This window comes from Ictalurus furcatus, chromosome 3 (genome assembly GCF_023375685.1).
Source record: "Ictalurus furcatus strain D&B chromosome 3, Billie_1.0, whole genome shotgun sequence".
NCBI classification, from domain to species: Eukaryota; Metazoa; Chordata; class Actinopteri; order Siluriformes; family Ictaluridae; genus Ictalurus; species Ictalurus furcatus.
This window is the reverse complement of record NC_071257.1, coordinates 23,323,765-23,338,680: the sequence shown is the minus strand read 5'-3', so window position 1 is coordinate 23,338,680 and position 14,916 is coordinate 23,323,765. Positions and strand designations below refer to the sequence as shown.

Sequence of the window (14,916 nt, the reverse complement as noted above, 5' to 3'; positions counted from 1 at the left end):
TCACACTCCAGCCTCCAGCCTAGGTCACAGGGCCTGCTCTCTCTCTCTCTCTTTCTCATTCAGCCAACTGTTGGACAGTGAAAGCATTAGTGGCTGATGGTCACCCACAGTCCTGGTGGTACATCTCACTCGTCAGTGCTGATTGAGCAGGTTGAACTGACAGGAGAGTGGGTTCTCTGATTGGCTGTTCAACTTAGCACACCAGTGCAGGGAATGAAAAGTGAACAGAACAAGCAAACAACAATCTCAATAAAATACAAAAATATATAATTTCTGCTCATCTGCTCTTTATTTCCTAAATTTTGCTCATCATGAAATAGCTGAGCACAAGGTTTCAGGTTCAAGCAGGCCATTTAAACAGATTCAATGTAAAAGAAAGAAAGAAATGACTGAATGAATAAATAAATGAATGGGATAGTTCGTTTGCCTGAATCCCAGACTGCATAATACCACACCAAGTTTACTCTTTCAGCGGCTCCCATGTCAGGGTCACCACAGCAGATCCTTACAAGTTTTATGGATGCCCTTCCTGAGGCAACCCTCCCCATTTTCCGGGCTTGGGACTGGCACTGAGAGTGCACTGGCTCGTGCAACCCTCCAGTGGCTGGGGTAGGTTCCCTGACCAGCAATTGAACCTGGACTGCAGCAGTGAAAGTGCTGCATGCTAGCCAATAGTCCACCTGGGAACCTAATACCACACCAAATACCTTATACCACACTAAATTTCATATTTGTAGGTGGTGTACTAATTTAACATACTATTTTGTATGAGACTTGGGACCCTGATCAGCATTCTGGTATTTTGGACAGTACTTTTCCTTTCAGAAAAACAATATGAATTCTGTGTATGTAGGTGAATACCAGATATCAGTCTTAGTCTTTGCAGTGTGCTCAAGTATAACATTTTACAAATGGACTGGGAGGTAATAATTAATTGGCCTGGGTTGGCATTATATCTCTGACGTCTGCTTAGTGTCATTACATTATTAGTATTAATTATGCTCATTATTAATACTAATAAAATCAGCTGTAGGAATTGAGCACTTGAAGATATAATCAGCTGCTATGAAGATGGAAAAGAAAACAATACATAATAAAATATCAAAAAACTAAAGTAACTGGTGGGTAGTGAAAAGAATACATTTCTTTACAAATATGAGTATTTTTACAGTAAAAGTAGCCATTTTTCACAACTTTACTTAAGTGAATATAGCTGAATAAACAAGGATCATTCCTGTTAATAATCAGTTACCTCACAGAAATATGTGATCACTCTGGTGTCTGTCATTGGTGACTGTGTCTGCACCATAATGGCAATTAGCTGCGGATTGGCAGCTGCATCTCCATTTTCCAGCGTTCCTTGTTTTTTTAGCAGCTGAGCCTGGCGTTGTAGTAAGAGACACATAGCTAGTGCTGGTTTGGTGCCTTGTATCATAAATGTGTGCCAGGCCTGGTGAACAGAGGCTGCAGTCAGGCGACAAGCAGCAGGAATAAAGGGCACATTCTCTCAAGGCTGGCCTTCTTCTCCAAGCCCCTCATTATGTGTATGGAGTGGAGTTGAGTCTGCTCCACCCTTATTATAAAACTCCCCATTATCACACCGCAATGTGCCGACTCCTAGACTCCTGCCTGCGTGAGCCTGGCTAATCACTGTGTTTTTCCAAAAAAAGCCAAAAGAAGTCTCTTTGTCTTGACAGTTGAAGAGTGAGGTTATTTTACTATTTCTTCATGTATGTTTATTGTTCTTGACCTGATCGTTCAAACACCACCAACTACAGTTGCAATTAAAATTATTGCAAATCAGGTTTATTGTCAAAATGTACAAACTTTCAGCTGTTTGCAATGAACAAATCAAACAAAAGCAATTGAAATAGTTCAACACAACGAATGCTTCAAGTGGTTTCCCCAATTTCAACTAAAAATGCAACTTATAATGATTTCTCCAGTTTCAAAATTATTCAATCCCTTCATGGCAAGCTAGGGTTGTCACAGTACCAAAATTTCAGTAGTCTGTACCAATATCAGTAAAATTCCACGGTACGCTGTAGTAATTTCGGTACCAAAGCAAAACACAAAAACATGCTAATTGAATAACACCCTATTTGATTAATAATGTTAAATATCAATATAAAATTTATTTTTACAAATGCCATTCTGTATACTTCAAGTATTTCATTATTAAAGCTACTAGAGTTATCCAGACAAGAATAGAAATGTTTTTCTGACTGATATTAAAAACATAAACCGTGCTAGCCACACATCTATTATTTTCTAACACATAAATTTCAGATATATAGGTCATCAAAAAGCCACTGATGTGTAAAATTAGTAAACCCCCATCATGTCCTCCCATTTATTTTACCCCAATAAAAGTTAAAGCATTAAATGGTTAATAAGGACTCCTGACGGTATTAGCGTTAAACATACATATGCTAACCATTAAATAAGCAAAAATTAGAATGTTTTCTTGCAATAATACACTCGAATTAAACTATACTACAACATTCTTAATGCAACCGCTACCATCATTTTAAACTCACCTGCTTGAACTGCTTGAATAAATACTGCGGTTATGCAGCTGCTCTTCCTGAAAGTATGGTTAATTTATCAGCACATAAATATGAGGGGTGTGGCTTTTTCACACTTAGCAGTAACAGCTAAACAAGCGTCCGAGAGAAATACATGTATTTCGCCTACTATATAGTAGGTAAGTATGCGGTTTCGGACGCAGCCATGGTGACCGGCGGAGCTGTTGCTGCTTTGGCTCCAATGTCTTCTTGTTGCACAGTGCACCCATGAAAAGTTCCTGACTGACTACCTGTCAGTACTACTTATGAAAATCTGGTACCGTCAACTTTGTTCTTTTTAGTACCGACTTGGTACTGTACTTTTGACAATCCTATGGCAAGCATCTTTAGTACTTAGTAAAGCACCCTTTTGCTGTTATGAACTGCTGCAAACAAGATCCATAGCTTCTGGCAATGTTCCTGAAGGATCTTAGCCCATTCCTCATGAGCATTGGCCTCCAGTTCAATTCTTCAATATTCTTGGTGTGCTGCCAACACCTTCTTCAAATCCCACCAGACATTTTCTATGGCGTTCAAGTCAGGTGACTGTGATGGCCCTGTAGAATCTTCCAGGACTTCTTCTGCAACCAAGCCTTGGTGGAATTTGAGGTATGCTTTGGATCGTTGTCCTGTTGGAAGGTCCAGTGACGCCCAAGCTTCAGCTTCCTCACAGACGGCATGAAGTTTTCTCCAAGGATTTCCTGATACTTCAATGAATCCATCTTGCCTTCCATACGCTGCAGGTTTCCAGTGCTGGAGGATGCAAAGCAGCCCCAGAGCATCACCGAGCCACCACCATGCTTGACTGTAGACAGAGTGTTCTTTCTTCATTCTTCTTCCTCCAGACATACCGCTGATCCATCGTGCCGAAATGTTCCAGTTTTGTTTCATCGCTCCATGGAACAGAATCCCAAAATTTCTGTGGCTTATTTATATGATTTTGAGCCGACTTTTCTTGTGCTTTTGGGTCAATACTGATGTTTTGGAGTTCTGGCATGGAAACCTTCTGCGTTTAGTACGCACCTTACTGTGCTCACTGAAACCTCACTGCCTGTTGCCACCAAGTCTTGCTGCAGGTCTTTTGCAGTCACTTTTTCAGGGTTTTTCACAACCTGCCTTCTCAGAAATCTGGTTGCAGTCATTGATAGCTTCCTTTTTCTGACCCATCCAGGTATTTCATACACTTTTTGCCCTTAGCCAGTTCAGGTATTTCATGTGTTCCAGCTCAAGCACACCTGGTGCAACTAATAAAGCCCTTGATTAGTTGCATCAGGTGTGCTTGAGACCTCTTTTGTATATTTGTGCTGTTGTGAGGGATTCTATTCAGGGGTTTGAATAATTTAGAGACTGGAGAAGACATTATAAGTTGCATTTTCAGTTGAATTTGGAAACCACTTGAAGCATTCGCTGTATTGAACTATTTCAATTGCCTTTGTTTGATTTGTTCATTGCAAACAGCTGAAAGTCTGTAAATTTTGACAGTAAGCCTGATTTGCAATGAGGATTGAATACTTTTGATTGCAATTGTACTTGGTGTAATTTGCTCGATTTGTTGATTTCATATAGCTCAAATATGTCACGTTAACACTCTAGCATATGAATAGGCACATCAATTTGGCTCAGCAATGGCTCCCTCTATGGAAGTGTGTGCTATTATTAGTTCACGTGAGGCCCAATGTGACATAACGTGGCATAAAGCACTCCAGCTGTCTCAGTGAGAGGTGTGGCATTCACACACCTCTGATTTGCCAAACAGATGTTTGATTTCTAATCCAACCTGCCCAACACTATAATGAGCGAGGGACAGAATGGCTAGATGAAAATAAGAGTGAGCAAGAGGGACCATGTGCCAGATGAGCTCCACGCCTCCAGCCTGCCACTAGTGCTAGAAGGGATACAGCCAAGATTGTGGCTGGCAGAGGCAAGACGTATCGAATCAGCTGAAAGGCTTCGTGCTTCCCTATTGTCTGTTGGCTATAATGAACATGAGTGCAGAGCGGTTATGTGATGGAGATCTTCCTATCTGTCTCTCTATCTAATTCTGCTAAACAGCTAGGAATTCAAAGTGCATGAAACAGAAAAGAGAGCTGCTGGGAGGCACAGCCAGCCACAGATGCTGTGAGAACAGAGCTCACTGATGGCCAGCTGCTCTTCTCTAGCTCTCTCATACATTTACTCCTCTCTCTTTCTCTTTCTCTCTCTCTCTCTCTCTCTTTCTTTCTCTCTCTCTCTCTCTCTCTCTCTCTGAGTCTCCTTCTTTCTCTTTCTCTCATTCTGTGTCTCTCCCTCTCTCCTTGTGTGGCTCAACCCCATCTATCTCAGTCTCTAATACACATACTGACTCTCTCTCTCTCTCTCTCTCTCTCTCTCTCTCTCTCTCTCTCACTGTCTGAGTCTCCATTCTTTTTCTCTTATTTTGTCTCTCTCCCTGTCTGATTTACCCGATCCTCTCTCTGACACATATTGACTGATTCTCTCTTTCTCTCTCTCTCTCTCTCCCTCTCTCAGGCATACAGGCACTGTGTATGCCTGTCTCCCTCTATCATTAGCTGTCTTTTTGCCTGACTGAGCACAACAAACATTATTGGTTTATTTCAACCCAGTTATCCAATGGGTTGCATATTAAAATATGATTATAATATGATTTGTACAAAATCTTTGTGTACAAATAATATCGCTGTACCTGTTGTTTCAACATAACCAGGCAACAATTCTCATCCTCTCCGATACAGACATCTCTATGTATACATTCTTGAGTAAGCTGACCAAACTGAATGCTCTAATCTATATCCAAAAGGTCACAGGAAATAAGGACACTTATAAAACAGTCAATTAAGATAGATAGTGTGTTTCTTGATTATCTGTTTTGTTGTTGCAGTTTATTTATAGTAGCAAGCACTGTTACTGCACAATATATATTTTGCCAAGTGATTGTGGACAAAGGACTTGATATTTGAGTATGAGGGTGGTGTGGGTGGGAGGGGGTCTAAAGGGTTAGGGGACAGGGTTGGGGCGTGTATGTGTGTGCGTATGTGGGTGCTGGGGCAGGGGGAATGGTTCATAGAGTGCAGGAGGGAGGGGACAGAGGAGGGGGTGTGCTTTTGTTTTCTTCTCGGTTGCTGAGCAATAGGGACTAAAGCATTGGGAACAGCTGTGAGGGCTGAAGCCTTTTCTTTCCCTTTGCCGGAGAAGCCCTGAAGGCAACACACAGATCGAGCGCTTCTAAAGAGTGAGAGAGAGAGAGAGAGAGAGAGGTGGAGGGGGCGGAAGGCTTTCTGATGGCATACTGGGAAGGAGGAACGTGAGGCAGATTGAGAGGGAAACAGTGGCTGGCCAGTGGACAGAGATCAGAGGAGAAATCTTTTTTTCTTTTCTTTAAAAAAAAAAAAAAAAAAATGTCTAGTGTGCAGCAACGAGAGGCTTGAGCCAGTTAAGCAGAAAGAAGATTGTCATGGGGGGGATAAATGTTTGTCTTGTGTCTTTGTAAACTGTATATGATACAGCGTTTCAACAGAGGAAAAAAGGGAGGTGAGGTGAGGCAAAAACTGGCTCAGTGCCTGTAAAAGACAGAACAGGTGCAATTAACGAGGGACAGTATATCCTTGAATTGATATCATGCTATAATGTAGGTGTAGATGGTAATGACATATTTCATAGTATAGTTGTTTTACTTTTCTTTAAAAAAAAAGAAGAAGAAAGGAAAAACATTTAGGGGCACGCTTGTACACTGGCCTGGGTTCAGGAATCTGTAACATTATCAGTATAGAACATTTCCAGTGTAATCTCTATCTACAGCATCAATAGTGTATGTGCAATTACCTAAGAGAATTTTGTTCCTGTACTCAGAAAGGTTTTTATACACAGTACACTGGAACACAGCATTTTAACAATTTCAAATAGTGTGTTGAAATGTACATTTAATATGTTTTTAAATGCCTAAGAAATACTTAAAAATGGCTTAGAAACATCTCTACAGCTTCTTCATTATAAACCCTCCATGACTGACTTATGAGCTATACATGAATGTGCAAGTTTAAAAAGCCCACATGTCTTTCTGCCTTCTCAAATAGTTTAATATCACTAACCTAGCCCTAGCTAAATAGCTGACATTTGTCACAATTTTTTTCATTAATCATTAATAGTTTATTAATTTATTAATAAATTATTTTTTTATCACAACATTACACTGTAAAAATTTGACAGTAAATTTTATTGACAGGAGGGTAAACAACTGTAATATATATTTACAGAAAATACTGTAATATCTTGCATATAAAATAACACATAATCCAGTACATTTTCTCATTTAGCTGATGCTTTTTAAATAACGCTACTTACAGTTGATAACTATGAAGGTTAAGGGTCTTGCTCAAGGACCCAACCATGGCAGCTTGTCAGGGCTGGGATTTGAATACACAACTAAATGATCTGTAACTCAATGCCTTGACCATTGAGCCACCACAACTAGCTAACTTACAGTGTAGCCAAGTAAACTAACCAGTTTAACACACAGGTTTTGTGACAACAAGTCGTTGAGTTTGTGTGTAATGCTCCTCGTATCAGTTTTATATGGAAAATTTAGAAAATTGATCCTAATGCCAGTCTATACATATAATTAGAATTAGCTGTCCAAGAAGATTTATACACTTTATTAAGTTCAAGGGTACTGTGAGTCTAATTTATTTTGTTTTTGGTTAAAATAACCTGAATATGATATCTAAATTACAAAGATTGTTTCTATTATATCTAAATTAAAATTGTTAAGATTAACTAAAGTTGGTTTCCATTCTAAGGTTCATCCTGATGCTGTGCTAATATTTTGACTAGACTGCACTTGTAATTTTGTGAAAGAAGGTAGTATTAATAATTTAAGTGTGGACATGAATTAAAATATTACAGCAATACACGCAGAGAAGTTACTGACAGAGGTACCCTGTAAACTTTACTTGGGCTTTCTATTTTGCAATTGTATGTCTGTCTAACAGTGGCATATGAGGATGTCAGGATTGCTTACTTACGATTGTTTACTTGCGTGTTCAGTGTACAGTGTAGTGTGGAGAATCCAGGGTGTGAAAGTAAAGCATTCTGATGTTTTGAGCTGCATGTTGTAGTAGCTGCTGGTCACAGCAGCATCAGACTGCATGCATGCTCACACCATAGGGGTCTCCTTTTTCTGGATGAGTGTCCAGGAATTGTGCACACCGGAAGACCGTGAAACTTTTGGTTTTTAATGCATGCATCACTCCGGTACTGAGAATCAATATTTGTGTTTGAGATGCTGGGTATGCATCAGATTTTTGGAAGAGGAATACTAGGCACAAGGCAGGAATACACCCTGCATGGGGAATCAGTCCATCACACGGCCCCATATACAAAGATTCACTCACTCGTTCAAAGAAAGGCCAATATGGCATGCTTTTTGTCCGAGAAAGGAGAAACATGCATTGTCCATTTTTTTAATCTTGAACGCACAACATGCGGTTACTCTAATTATTATGCTGATAGAACGATTTTAGTATAAAATAATTATTCGAAGGCAGTTTGATTTTAAACTATGCCTAATTAGTGGTATAAATGATGAAAAAATTATGAACATTTTTTGACAGCAGTATTTATTCATCTGTTGGCCAGAATTACAAAACAATCACTGCATCTGGGCCCATGTCACATTTTATAATCACATAATAGGAAACATGGCATAGTACATCCTTATTGGCTTCTTAGGGTTCTCCTTTTTTTTTTTTTTTTTAAAAACCTTTTCTATAAGTGAAAACCTCTGTTGTAGGGTTCTACATAAAACTTTCAATGAGCTATTCATGGTGGAAAATTATTAAACTTTTTTTTGCTGTATGCAAAAAAATTATGAAACCTTTTTTCATACATTTTTTCCAGCTTCTGGGGGATGAGTACAAACTGGAACAATTGTCTTAACAGAGTGGCAGATAATTAGAACAATTAAATTACAAAACCCTGCAGTTATTTTTTTTCTGTTCTCTTGCTAATTGCTGTTTGCATTGGACATTTTTTTCTAAATTTTTCCTCAATATAGCTGGCTCAGGCATTCTCAAAAATACATATTTATCTATTTTTACTTATTGGATACTTATGCAGGCTCAGCATCCTATGCCTGTTATATGCAAAAAAATGCCTAAATGCTTAGATGTTTAAACCTACAGCTAACTAGTGTATTGTTGTAGTTAAGTTTTATATATATATAAAAGGTGGGGGTGCCCTCAACCAAGTTGGGATTTATTCTGAATTTGACTTTTGTTAGATTTATATGGTTTCTTCAACCCTGCTTTTACATGTTAGTACAGCGTTTTCCGAACTGCATGTTGATCACAAAACGATTAAATTGTTTTTCATTTCAAGTTTGATGCCCCTGTGAGATTTGATCTTTTTAATTAAAAGTATAACATGTTCTTATGCCTGCATCATAATATGTGACAGTGTCACAGCTCGGTCCGATCAGAACTCAAATTCCCAAGATGCAACACTCACTTCTCATGCACGCATGCGCTCACCATCCCCGGAGTTCTGATCACACACACCTGGCACCAATCACACACACTCACCACTAGTATTTAGGGAAGTCATTCACCCAGTTTCTACGCGAAGTATATGCTCAGTAGCTCGTTTCTCTGCGTTACCAAGCCGTTCTAGTTTGTTTGTTTTCTCGTGATCCTCGACCCTTGTTTTCGGTTTCAACTACGCTCTCTGCCTGACCCCATTTGTGTTGTTCGCCCGATCGCTCGACCCTTGCCTGTCCTACGACTACGTTTCTTGAACTTCCCAATTCTACGCTCTACACCCGCCGCCCGCTCCTGCTTCCGTGCTGTTTCGAGGTTCGAATACTTGACAGAATACTTCGCCTTCCAATGGAAGCAGCGGGAGATCGTTGGCCGCAAGCCATCGAGGGACATGGCCGGATGATTAGTGACCATGATCACCGTCTCGCCCACCTGACTGAGCAGGTAGCTCGGCTAAACCAAGCCGCGCAGCTTTCTACGGCGCTGACCCCACGCTTACCTCCCACTCCAGCGCCGGAGAAGTATGATGGAGATCCGGCACGCTGTCGAGGTTTTTTACTCCAGTGCTCCCTGTTTTTTTCCACGTACCTAGACATGACGGAGAATCGGAAGATAATCCACTTCATGGAACTTTTAACCGGGAGAGCTCTCCTCTGGGCTCCCGCGGAATGGGAACAGGAAGGGAATGGTATCAGCACGTATGAGCAGCTGACATCACGCTTCCGCACTGTATTCGATCATTCTCCAGACAACCGGGAGACTGGGGAGGACTTATTGTCCTTGATGCAGGGATCACGTTGTGTGGCGGATTACGCTCTTGAATTTCGTACTGTGGCCGCTAGGAGCGGATGGAATCAACCCGCTCTAAAGGCTGTGTTTCGCCGGGGATTAAATGCCGACATCGTAACGGAGCTGGCGTGCCGCAATGATCAGCTGACCCTCGACTCACTCATCAACGTAGCTATACGCCTGGATCGTCTACTACGGAGCCGCCGCCCAATACGCAGCGAGGCGGAAGCACCGGCATCTGAGAGCCCTAGCGAACCCATGCAGCTGGGACAGACTCGGGTGAGCATGCAGGAGAGAGAACGACGGCGCCGTCAACATTGAACATTGAGCCCCCATTGGAGATGGCTTAATCACCCACTGCACCGAACCTATTAACCTCTGCACCAGCGCTCTTCATCAGGAGAAGATTACGTTCCATGTCATTGTGACGGCCCGGCATCCAGTGGTTCCCGGTCTTCCTTGGCTCGAACATCACAATCCACAAATTTCATGGAATCAAAGGGAGATCACTCGCTGGTCAGCTCACTGCATCAATCACTGTCTTCAAGTCCCTGTGATCTCCTTAGCATCCACATCCATTGAGAGCCCGGACAAGGCAGACAACGTTCTGATCCCCAGTGTTTACCACGACCTCATAGAAGTATTCAGTAAGAAGAAGGCTAGCGGACTACCCCCTCATCGAGATTACGACTGCGCAATCAATTTGCTTCCAGGCACTACACCACCACAAGGGAGAGTCTATCCATTAACGGTAACTGAGCAAAAAGCCATGGAAGAGTACATTCAGGAAGCGTTGCACCAAGGGTATATCCGACCATCTACTTCTCCAGCATCCGCGGGGTTTTTCTTTGTGGAGAAGAAGGGAGGAGGTTTACGACCATGCATCGACTACCGAGGACTAAACCAGTGTTGCGTCAAGTACCGTTACCCACTACCTCTAGTACCAGCTGCTCTGGAACAATTACGCACTGCCACCATCTTCACGAAACTGGACTTACACAGTGCATACAACTTGGTCCGGATTCGAGAGGGAGATGACTGGAAGACTGGGTTCAGCACAACTTCAGGCCACTATGAGTATCAGGTCATGCCATATGGGCTTTCTAACGCTCCCTCGGTCTTCCAATGTCTAATTAATGACGTGTTACGTGACATGCTGGGACGCCATGTGATCGCCTACATCGACAACATTCTGATATATTCTGACTCCCGGGAGGAACATATTCACCATGTCCGCCAAGTTCTACAACGACTGCTCCGTCACCAGTTATATGTTAAAGCTGAGAAATGCGAATTCCATAGAACCACCATTGCGTTTCTGGGATACGTCATCAGCCCCGAGGGGATCTCCATGGACCAAGAAAAGGTCCAGTCAGTAGTAAACTGGCCCACACCCACGACGATCAAGGAGCTACAGAGGTTTCTGGGGTTTGCGAACTTCTACAGGAGGTTTATCAGAAATTTCAGTGCCATCGCCACCCCCCTCATGTCCCTGCTAAAGGGGAAACCCAAACGTCTGTCATGGAATTCAACTGCCCAATCCGCCTTCGACAAGCTCAAGAAAGCCTTCACTACTGCACCCATCATCAAACATCCGGACCCATCCAGACCGTTTATAGTGGAGGTGGATGCGTCAGAGACCGGGGTAGGAGCCATTCTATCCCAACGATTTGGAGAGAAGCCAAAGCTCCATCCGGTGGCATTCTTCTCGCGAAAGCTTTCCCCCGCTGAGAGAAACTACGATGTGGGAAATCGTGAACTCTTGGCAATTAAGTTAGCGCTGGAGGAGTGGAGACACTGGTTAGAGGGGGCTACACATCCTTTTGTCATCTTCACAGACCATAAGAACCTGGAGTACCTTCGCACTGCAAAGCGACTCACACCCCGCCAGGCCCGATGGGCCCTATTCTTCACCAGGTTTCACTTCACGTTATCCTACAGACCCGGGTCCAAGAACACAAAAGCTGATGCTCTGTCTCGTCTCGACCACACAGAACGTGTCAACGAGCATGAAGAGTACATCATTCATCCTTCCTGTGTTATCAGTGCGCTAGAGTGGGATCTGGACCAGGAGCTAGAGCAGATTCCCCAGTCACAAGTACCCGTAAAGTGTCCTCCGAACAAGCTATTTGTACCCGAAGAATACCGACAAGAACTCATCATCTGGGCACACACGGTACTCGGCACAGGGCATCCAGGGACACAGCGCACACACCATCTCCTAAAAGAGAAGTACTGGTGGTCCAATATGGAGGGAGATATACACAAGGTGGTGACGTCCTGTTCATCTTGCGCACAGAATAAGGTACCTCAGACCCTCCCAGCTGGGAGGCTCAAGCCCTTACCCATACCCGAACGCCCATGGTCACACATATCCGTAGACTTCATAACAGACCTGCCTAGATCCCAAGGAAATACCACAGTTCTAGTCACAGTGGACCAGTTTTCCAAGTCCGTACGTTTCATTCCATTACCCGCTCTCCCCACCGCATTCGTGACAGCCGAACTTCTATTCCAGCATGTGTTCAGATATTTTGGCATTCCGGAGGAGATTGTCAGTGACAGGGGCCTGCAGTTTACTTCCAGAGTGTGGTCCAGCTTCATGACCAAGATGGGAGTGACAGTGAATCTCACCTCCGGATATCACCCACAAGCCAATGGACAAGTTGAACGAATCAATCAGGAACTGGGGCGATTCCTCCGTACTTTCTGTGCCAATAACCCAGAGGATTGGAGCAAGTTTTTGCCATGGGCCGAGTACGCCCAGAACTCACTACGTCATTCGGCTACCAATCTCACCCCTTTCCAGTGCGTGCTAGGTTACCAACCTCCACTGTTCCCGTGGAACGCAACTCCCACCGCAGCTCCTGCCATTGACCACTGGTTTGAACGTAGCGAGCGTGTCTGGGCTGACACCCACCGACGCCTGAAAGAGACCACAGACATGTACAAGCACAAAGCAGATCGCCGCCGCAAAGAACACCCTAATTACCAACCAGGCGATCGGGTGTGGTTGTCCACAAAGGACTTAAGACAAGCTCATAGCTGTAAAAAACTAACGCCAAGATACACTGGACCATTCAGGATCCTCAAGCGAGTCAATGAAGTCACCTACCGTCTGGAACTGCCACGACACAGCCGCATCTCCCCCTCATTCCAGGTATCACGTCTCAAACCTGTTATCGACGGTCCACTAGCCACCGAAGTACCAGCTGAAACTCCTCCGACCCCTCTGGAAATTGATGGACAACCGGCTTACTGAGTCAAGAACATCCTCAAATCTAGACACAGGAGGGGCAAGCTGGAGTATTTGGTCGAGTGGGAGGGTTATGGACCTGAGGAACAGTGCTGGGTTCCCAAGCAGGATATACTGGATCCACAGCTTACTAAAGACTTTCACGCAACTCATCCTCATCTCCCTGGTCCACGACCCCGGGGGAGGCCAAGAAAGAACTCTGCTCCCGGAGTGAGCCCTTTGGGGGGGGGGGGTTCTGTCACAGCTCGGTCCGATCAGAACTCAAATTCCCAAGATGCAACACTCACTTCTCATGCACGCATGCGCTCACCAACCCCGGAGTTCTGATCAGATACACCTGGCACCAATCACACACACTCACCGCTAGTATTTAGGGAAGTCATTCACCCAGTTTCTACGCGAAGTATACGCTCAGTAGCTCGTTTCTCTGCGTTACCAAGCCGTTCTAGTTTGTTTGTTTTCTCGTGACCCTCGACCCTTGTTTTCGGTTTCGACTACGCTCTCTGCCTGACCCCATTTGTGTTGTTCGCCCGATCGCTTGACCCTTGCCTGTCCTACGACTACGTTTCTTGAACTACCCGATTCTACGCTCTACACCCGCCACCCGCTCCTGCTTCCGTGCCGTTTTGAGGTTCGTGACAGACAGCAGTAAGCTATATATCTTGACAAGATCTGTTCTTCACTCTCAACAATCTTAAATGCCCAGTTCTGTTTGACATCAATGCTTTAATTTTTGCTTTACAAAGCACTTCAACCAGAACAAAATTTGCATCCATTAAGTAGACAACCGTTGCTGGGAAGCAGAAAACACCAAAATAACAATAGAAAGTAAAATAAAAAACAGTAGGATTCCAAAAAATTGTATTAGAGACATTCTTGAGGAGACCACAGTTTGGAATAACAACTGACATTTTAACAAGGGGTTGATAGTTTGCAGAAGCACTAAATACCAAAATGATTGCTTTTTCTTGAGTTCTTTTTCACCATGTTATTTGATCTTGCTTCATGCGTATCCTGCTGTTTTCCCTTTCACCATCTGTCATATCTGATACTCTGAATTTGGGTGGCTAAGAGCAGACTAGCGAACAATCATACTACCTCTAGCAACTCCTGTCTGAGTTAGGCACCACTGTGCACATCTAGAAATGATTAATATTCATAAATCTTTGATCTGTGTGACTGTCTGTTGTCCGCTGTTTCCTTTCAAATAAGTACAGGGTGTCCCCAAAGTCTCCATACATAGGGGAAATTAACACTTTTTAGCTAAATGTAACTTTATTTACAAAACATCCTCTACGTGATTGCAATTTCTTTGTAAACACACATGAAGTTGTCTCTCCTAACTTTGGCTCCCAGTTTGGCAACAGTGTTGCGTGTGATGGGCTTGCCATGTATCAACTAAGTATGAAACTTTTTGGAAAACATTCTGCTAAAAAGTGTTAATTTCCACTATGTATCTAGACCTTTGGGACACCCTGTAGTTAATGCGGGCTCAGGCAAATGAGATATATCCCAGTGGAGCTCAGGAAAAACAACAGTCTCCAGCACTGAAGACAGGGCAATGTCCAAGCTATGGAATGTTTATTGAATTAGTCAGCTCAAGAGAAAAGCATGTCTCGATAGAGGAGCATTTACCATCAGCAAAAACTGTACAACTAGTTGCTGTGCTTTCCAAGTGTAGGCTTGGGACTGTGCGATTTTCTATGAATAGGCCTTTTGGAATGTATCACACTCACCAGGCTGTTTTTTGTCTAACAAGGGCAGCAGAAAAGGT

General features: G+C 43.2%; 1 protein-coding gene across 1 annotated transcript in view; it reads left to right on the top strand.

Annotated features, from left to right (window-relative positions):
- sertad2b (SERTA domain containing 2b) overlaps nucleotides 1-14,916 on the top strand; it is a 45,770-nt gene that overhangs the window by 9,235 nt on the left and 21,619 nt on the right. The gene's annotated exons all lie outside the window — the stretch shown is intronic.